Raw genomic sequence first — 8,782 nt, 5'->3', positions numbered from 1 at the left:
GAAGAACCTTTTCCTAATGTCCAACTCAAACCTCCCCTGACACAGCTTCATGCTGTTCCCTTCATTTCTATCACTGGTCACCAGAGAGAAGAGATTGGCACTGTGAGACAGTCTTTCCTCAGTCTCAGGAGGAGGTAGAACTTTGATGTAGTACATAGAAGAGGAAGCTTAAAACCATGTAACCTACAGGAGAAAGTTTCATCTGAACTTAAAATATCATTTCTGAGAAATCCCTTTATAACAATGTCAAATGACACAGATTTTAACTCTCTGCAGTGTAGAGATCTTTAATGTAGTGGAAAAGTGGCAACAGATACATTTTACTGATTGAAAAAATTGAGTATGAGGCTCACTCTCTAATTACATTGGTAAAACAGAAGTAAAAGTGTGGAACAAGTAAAACTGTGAACACACCTATGAGGAAAGATCCTAGGCTGGAAACTGTTCTACAAAGACGCTCTTCAGCACACACAATGTAAAATGGCTGGAGATAATTAGTGGAAAATCCCTATTATGAAGAGCTATTCATCAGGAGATGACTAGGGAATCAGAAATTAATGTAATCATGTGTTTCATACAATCTGGGAATGGGAAAGAAATGAGTTTCAGGATTTTCTTTACTCTGTACCTGATGGGCTACTGATAATAGCAGCAAAATTTATGATGGCATAATTTACAGAAACTCTTGCTTTAACTTTTGTAGGGACCCAAATATGAGATGAGAAGTCACTTTCCACTGTATACAGAAGCAGCACATGTGATCCAGTAAGACATTTATAAAATGCAATTGGAGGTTTTCCCTGGTTTTGACTGTAAGCCACTTTGTTAATGCTGCTATTCTGTAAGTACATGTCACTCTCAAAATGATACAATCATTTAGTAAGAGAGTGCAAGGAACAAACAGACATTTGAATATTTCTACATGCAAACTCATCAGCTGGGAAGAAATTTTACCATCTTTAGAGTCCAGGTGCTCTGTTCTGGCCAGGGTTAACTGGGTCACAGTGAAATATGATTCTTCAGCACATTTTTGTAGGCAAGAGGGCCTTAAATGCATAAAGAATAATATATTAAGAGGTTGTAGGGAAGTTATATTACAGCTGTAGTTGCCAAAGTTGTGGACTAGTACTGAAGTGACCACTGACTGTTTAGAATAGTTGGTTTATTAATTGTAAACACCCAACTTTTGGATGTCATGAAGCCAATCTGTAGTACAGAAACCATTGTACTGAGAAGCTCAGGTGATTTTAGCTTTGTATGAATCCTAACTTTACTTAACATTTCTCCCATGGGAAACTTATGTTTGGTAGAACCAGAGCACCTTGCTCCTTGTTTAAATGTGGAGCTAAGATAGAACAACAACAACAAAAAAGACACAGGAAAGTAGTTCCTGCACAGGAACTACTTATCAAGGCTTGATATGGATTCTTCATCACTACAAATGTTTTAATAATTTTTTCCCCTAAAAGTTGTACTATAACTCACATGGGAAATAATTCTGAGAAAGTCTTTCATTCTATGTTGTTCAGGCACCCGAAGGTCTATTCTGGAATCAATCAGCAGAGGAGAGACAACAGCCCTTCCTGTCCTTCTGTCAGTAAAGTCAACCTGGATATCCTTTTTTTTTTTTTTCAATAATATGGCCCAGGCAGTTTAGCTAGAATTAAGAATTAAGAAGACAAATGGAAAAATGTCCTGTAAGACTTAAAATACATGAGGTCTAATCAGTTCTTCAGAGGAACACTGATGAGTATCATGTTACTGTTTACTTAGATGTGATTATCATAAGTAGAATGCACATCAAGGAACAGCTGAAAAATTCAGAATGTAGAACTGCTAAAGAAGAGCTACAATCACTTTCTCGTTCTTCTGCTATAAAAGAAAAACTAATTTTTTTGTATATTCCTCAGAATATGTATATTTTTATTTCTTTGGAAATAAATGGGATTGTGTCAAGAAATAACTGACAGTGTTACCTGTTTTTCGTCAGGAGGAAACAAATCAACACCCAAGGTTATTGGGAAACCCACTGTCTAAACAGAGGTATTGTATTTTCCTCTAAGCGGCTTTCTGTTGCTGGTCTTGTTGTTTGTAGCAATTGCTAATTATGGAGAGCTTTTCAAGAATTATTAAATTCTAAGAGAAAGATAGCAGGAAAAAACTTATGATTTACTTATAAAGATCAGTTAATAACTGTTGACCAGTTATTTCTCCCGAATTGGGTTGCATTTCTTAATTCTAATTTTCCTCCAACAGCAAACAGCAAAGGGCTTAACTTACTTTACAGTTACCTAGATGCAAGTTCAGATAGATATTTTAAATTAATAATTACCTTGTTGTCAATGTCTATATTTGCTAGACAAAATAATCTGATTCAGACATTTTTGTGTGGATTAATGGATGCATTAAGATTTCACTGCAGTTCTGTATCAAGTTTGTCACTGCTGTGAATATCATAATCACAGTAAACGTATAAATCCAATGTCATGCTTTCAGAATTAAAATGAAACTATTTTACTAGAGCTAGAAGTAGAGAGGTAAACAGGAATTTGTATAACAGAAATGAAATTCATGTCAAAACCTTTATTTGTTTATTGTAAGGTGTGCACTTTTGTAATAAACATTTCTTGCTGTATGGAATGGAATTTCAAAGTGCTTTAATTTTCTTTCTTTCACTGATTCAGAGGTGGGTTCAGAAGCTTCACAGAATTCCTACCCCTCCCAATTCCTTCAGTTCTAAAAACTCTAAAGCAGGTGTTTCTCAGGCATTGATGACTTTTAAATTTCAGACTACATGTGATTCATGTAAAAAAATAGAGAGAAACTACAGCATTTTCCTGTTTTAGTGTTTTCACTTTCCAATTGTCACTTAGAAGCTGATGTACTGAATATTCCCAGTCATATACCAGCTGAGGTAGTGGTTTTCTTGTAGCAGTTTTCTTTAGCAGTGGCCCAGGGAACCATGATTACTCTTTGCAATGAAATGAAGGAATTACATACTGTTTGATAATAATGATTGTGAAATATTCAACCATGTTCATAATTTACAAAAATACTCCAGAGGAAAAAGGGAATTAGCTAACCTTTTTTGAAAAAATCACTATGAAATTTTCTGCATAGCCCAGGATTTTTAAATGCAGGAATGGAATATTGTTAATCCAGTGTATTTTGCATTATAGAGAAAGAAACATAAAAGTTAAGTGCTTGGACAGTACTCATTTTATATGCAAGGTTAATAATACTCTCTTGAGATTAACCTTCTTTCCCTAAAATACTCGATGTCTTTTCTTTACTAGCTGTTGACAAGCTTTATTCCAAGATTAGTCTAGCCAAAGTCAATGGATACTGAATGTAGAATTTTTAAATTAAAGCACTTAAAATTTTATATATATATATATATATATATATTTGAAAATATTTCTACATACTATTTCTTAACAAGCAGTAGAACATGCAAACAGGCCACAGCAAAACCCACAGGTTTTCACTGTAAGTAAAGACACTGAACTCAGGAAGACAGAACTGTCAAAGGATTTAACACATTAAGTAGTCAGTCAAGTGTATGTCCACTAACAAAGCTAAAAAGAACCAAAGGAAGTTCTAGTGCATGCAGAGGACGGCGTGAATTGGTCAAAAACAAGTGCCACTAACGGAGTGGCAGGGAAACAATACCGGAGCAGAAAGCAGATGTCAAGAATACCAGTAAGTGTTAAGAACAAAAGCCAGGAGCACGATTACAACTTAAATGCAAAGAGCAGCAAAGAATTACAGTGCTCATTAACTGTATGGGGTGGATCTCCTGCAAAAACAGAGACAAAGCTCTGGGATCAGCTTCTAACTTGTCCACTTGTCAGGACTTGATGTGATTAGCTACAGGGCTGTTAGCCCAGGAAGTAACTCCCAGAGCAATCTGACTGGAGGATACAAAAGGATGTGAGCCGGAACACTACAATGTTACTTGGATTTCTCAGTGGCACAAGTGAGCAACAGCACCTCTCAGCTCCACAATGTACTTTGCAGCTGAGCATGATTTTAGAGGGAACGGAGTAAAGAGTTTAAAACCAAACAAAGTAGAAATTCTACTGTGGACTTGTGGCAATATTTCCACTTGAATATGAGGAAGAACTTTTTTACAGTTCACCTACACTTTGTGCAGGTGGCCAAGCCCTGGAACAGATTGCCCAGAGTGGTTGTGGAGTCTCCCTCACTGCAGATATTCAAGAAAAACCCTGTGCTATGTGCTCTAGGATGACCCTGCCTGAGCACAGAGTTTGCATCAGATGACCCACTGCAGTCCCTTTCAACCTTACCTATTTTATGATTCTGTGAATACCACTTAAAAGGTTAATTCCATAACTGCTTTTAGACATTTTGACTATATAGTATGATTTGCTAAAGTTTGTTTCTGGCAATTGTAGTCGTTGGAGCAGCTCCATTGCCTAACACTGGGTCAAAATAGCTGCATTCAAATGAAACGTTAAGCAACAGAGAAGTGAGTTGATCTCAACAGACCAAAATTTTCGGTTGTCATTACATTTTTATAATCTGAAATGATCCTTTAATATCATAGTACATATTTGCACATAACTTGTCATCCTCCTCTAGAGACAAGAAAAGTAATATTTTTAAATATCTTAGGACGATATTGAACGCTTTCATATTTTAACTCTTTATCTGTGTAGAACAAGTCCATATGTACATGGACAAGATGTTCTGAGAACTGGAAAAGTGTCACCAGTATGGGTATGGACAGCAACTTACTTCATCAGAGGTAACATCTACAGATTTTAATTTCCATTGTTGGAGACAGCTCCTTTGTTGATCGACAGTTGCATCCAGATGAGCTCTTTTATCCACCACGTGACAGAAAGAGTGCACCTCAGCAGGGGTGCGAATGTGAGAGTGGGTGAGCAGCTTGGGAGGGGTTCAACAGGGTTCCACCCTTCTTTGTAATTGAAAAAAGGGATACCTGAAATGGCAAGTGTCCCACTAGAGAAACAAATGTTTTCAAAGATTTGATGATAGAGAGATAAAAAGTAATGACCAGCAGAGTAGTGGACTTCTCACATTTTTATCAGCGATGGCAGGCGAGATTATCAAGATACACAACTAGAAGTGGCTCATCTGTTGTGCATGGGGCAAACGGAATCCTGTGAATCCTGTGGAAACAAAGAGATGCAACATGAAATCAAAAGTGTAATAGTGCCGGCTTGAGAAAAATGACTTGCTTAAGTGGAAGTGAACCAATTACTCCATCTTTATTTGCTTAAAATTACAGTATAGAATATACAAAAGATAGTGTAAAGTACCAAAACAGTTATTCCTAGCAAACTTTCCACTGTGAGTAGTAAAAATGACAGTCATTACAGAAGTAATGTATTATCTTCTGCAAATAGAAATGATAAAGTCAAGGAGAATGACATCAGCAAGAACTGTCTGGCACCTTTGGGAATGGGTAATTACTCTGCAGCAGTCTGTGCACACTGAGTGATCAGAAGGGGTCAGCATGTGACAATGTGCCATACCAGCTCTGTTTAGAACTTCAGACAAATATTCTGGCACTTTCCAGATACTGATCAGAGAATGAATAATTAATTCCATTTCAACTACTGTGCTGTGTCTTTAGGTGCAAAAGGTCTAAAATAAACTTTAAGTATTCTATGCAATGAACTGTAAATTGTGAAAGTAATAAGGCCCACAAAGAGTAATTCCCTGAACAGACAAGTTGCAGTGGCTCAGTTCACATATGAATAGTTCCAGCTGCTTTTTGAGGAAATGGTATCAAAGTGACACATCAGCCTCTTACCCTTCTGCCATAAATGGGTTAGTGAAACGATTCATTCAGCTGTTTAAGAAAGCAATCTGTGCTCCATTCCTGCATGGTATTAAGCTAGCTAGCTCAAGCTAGTTACCAGCACAATAATCTGTCTGTAGAAAGGCACTCTGGCACTACCCTTTGTAGGACTTAATTTAAGACCTCACCGGGATGTTCTAATCCTTAATGTGCAGAAGGATACTGAAAATAAATATTATGACTGAATAGTTACAGCTAAAAACATCAGAGCTTTCATGTTACAAAAAAACCAAGCAAACAAACAAACAAAAAAAACCCACAAAAAACCAAAACCAACAAACAATAACAACCCCAACAAAACAAACAAACAAAAAACCAAAACTCCTACAAAACAAACAACCAAACCAAAACAAAAAACCAAAGGATATTATGGAAGCATTTGGAAAGGTGGAGTAATTAGGACAGAGAGTGATCCCATCCTCTGCTTCACTAAGCTGAAATCTCATAGAACTAATTAGGTTGGGAAGAAGACATGGAATCTTAAGGCTGAAAGAGATCTCTCAACGTCATGTAGCCCATTGCTTTGGCCCAAAGCAAAATGAATTCTATCTTTATCATCCCCAAATTGCTCTTTAAAATTTTAGTTAGCTTGGTTTTAAACAACCTCTACAGACTCATGAGTTTTATTCCAACACTTTAACACCTGAAACATTCAAAAGTTTTTTCTAACATCCAATTTGAATACTTATTGCTTTTTCAGAACAAATATAAACACACTATATACCTAATTTCTTCCAGTCCTTACTTTCTACAACCCTTGTCATTCTTTTGGTTTTTTCTGGACTTGTGCTAGTTAATAGATGACTTTGTTCAGAGCCTTAAATTGAACATGACATTGCATTAGATGAGTCTTCAGAGTCATATATATGTGTCTATTTCCTGTGTCAAGTAGACTGTATTACTGTCCATCCACTCCACTATTGCTGGGGTGTTTGTAACACCACTATATGTTGGCAATACACCAGGAGTCCCACATCCTTCTTAGCAGCACAGTCACCTAAGCACTTTATTGTTCTCCATCCTATATTTTATTATTTTGCCTGAAGGTAGCATCTTTTCCCTGTTTTTTTCCCTTCAGATGATTTCTCTGATTTAATTTTTTGAATGCTAATTCTGACTAAACACAGCTAAAATCTCTCCCATTTTTGTGCAAAGTTGAATTTCTATTTAACTACTCAAATACCTTTTGAAACAGGGAATCATACTGAGCATTGACCTTGCAGGACTCCAGTTAATATGCTGTCCAAACAGTCAATAAAGTCTCTATTAGTACAGTTTTGCATTACAGTAATTTCATCCAGGGCATCTTTCTCCAGGTTATTTATTAGTCTTCACATACAGGAATATCAAACCCATTACTTAAGTCAGTATACAAAACATCAACCAGTTCTTCATCTGTAAAACCAATTAATCTGATACAGAGAACAATTAAACTAGCTTGCTATGATTTGTTTTATGCTGGCTATAACTTCTGTTCTTTCTGATTCTCACAAGTCGTTTGTTCCAGCATTTTTACAGGAAAAGACTGATTGGTTTATCATTTTGTGATTTATCTTTCCCCATTTTAAATGCTTTCCCATTTCTAATCTCTTGATACTTTTTATTATTTGTCAAAGCTAGCTACTAACTACTTCACTCATATCCTAGACAGAGGTTTCTGAAGTTCAAACAGTTTAAGGGTTCAATTTCAAAGTATTTTCTAGTCTGCTCGTGCTTATTCTTGGCTGAATACTTAATCCTTTAGCTATGGGTCTTGTGCTACCATCTGCTTGCAGCTGACCTTGATGGTAAAAGCTGATGCAAAAGAAAAGGCATAAAACTATCAGGTCTGTTAACAACTTCCTTGTGTATTGATCAGTGGGCTAATTATTTTCTTAGCATCGAATTGCAAATGTATTAAAATATTTTTTGTGGGCCTTGGCCTTTCTGATTTTTGTACCTTTATATATATGCTATATATATATTTATTTCTTCTTTGATAATTTGACCTGTTTTGCACTTTCTCTGTGTTTCCTTGTTGTTTAAGAATTCATTGTTTAACCAGGTTGATCTCTGTACATTTATTGTCTCTCCTACACAACAAAACAGTTCACATTTCTGTACATACATTATTGAGGTATCTTGCCCCCAGTTTCTGACTGCTTTAACTTCCAAAAAATCTGGATTTCTTATTTTGTATTCCCTCCTTCCTAGGTGTCCCCCTAACTTCACATTTTCAACCAGTTCCTCAGTTGGTTAAAAGTATCATGTAGAAGATTCCTTTAAGGCGCTTTCTCCTGCTGCATGAAAAATTTTTCACAGCCTGGACAGTCTGTGTCCCATTGTCTTATTTTCCCAACAAATAACAAGCATAATTAATAATCTACTTTATTATCAAATAGTGGCTCTTAACCACTTGTCTACATGACCACAATTAGTTACAACTTTTGGTTTGCTGGCCTGTCCTAGTTCCCACAGTGGTAACACCCATATTTCCTTTATTCTTTGTCCAGAGATCTTCAGCATAAGATGTCCCTCTACCAAATGCAGATCATAGCAAAGATAAGTTTTTGCTTACTTCATTATCTATGTGATATAAGAACAGATTTTTACACCATTCTAGTTCCCTGAAAAATAATACAATCTCTAACTCCAATTTTATGATCATTTGAATCATGTGATAGGATTTAAAGGTCTTTAGACACAGTTGTATTTGAGTGGAGAAGTGAGAAAAGGGTGTGTTCATCTTCTAGACATCAAGTGAAGACTTAAGCTTCATGACTGCTTATACTAAGCATGAACTGTCAGGGGTTCAGTTTATTTTACGATATCCTCACCATCCTGTAAATTTTTATCCTGCAAAAACTCAGAGGATTCCCTCTGATTCAATGCTATAATGGGGGTCAGCATGTTCTCAGTTTAAAAGACCTGTGTGACTAATCCCAGTGC

Source organism: Vidua chalybeata, chromosome 2 (assembly GCF_026979565.1).
Source record: "Vidua chalybeata isolate OUT-0048 chromosome 2, bVidCha1 merged haplotype, whole genome shotgun sequence".
NCBI lineage: Eukaryota > Metazoa > Chordata > Aves > Passeriformes > Viduidae > Vidua > Vidua chalybeata.
This window is presented reverse-complemented; position numbering follows the sequence as displayed.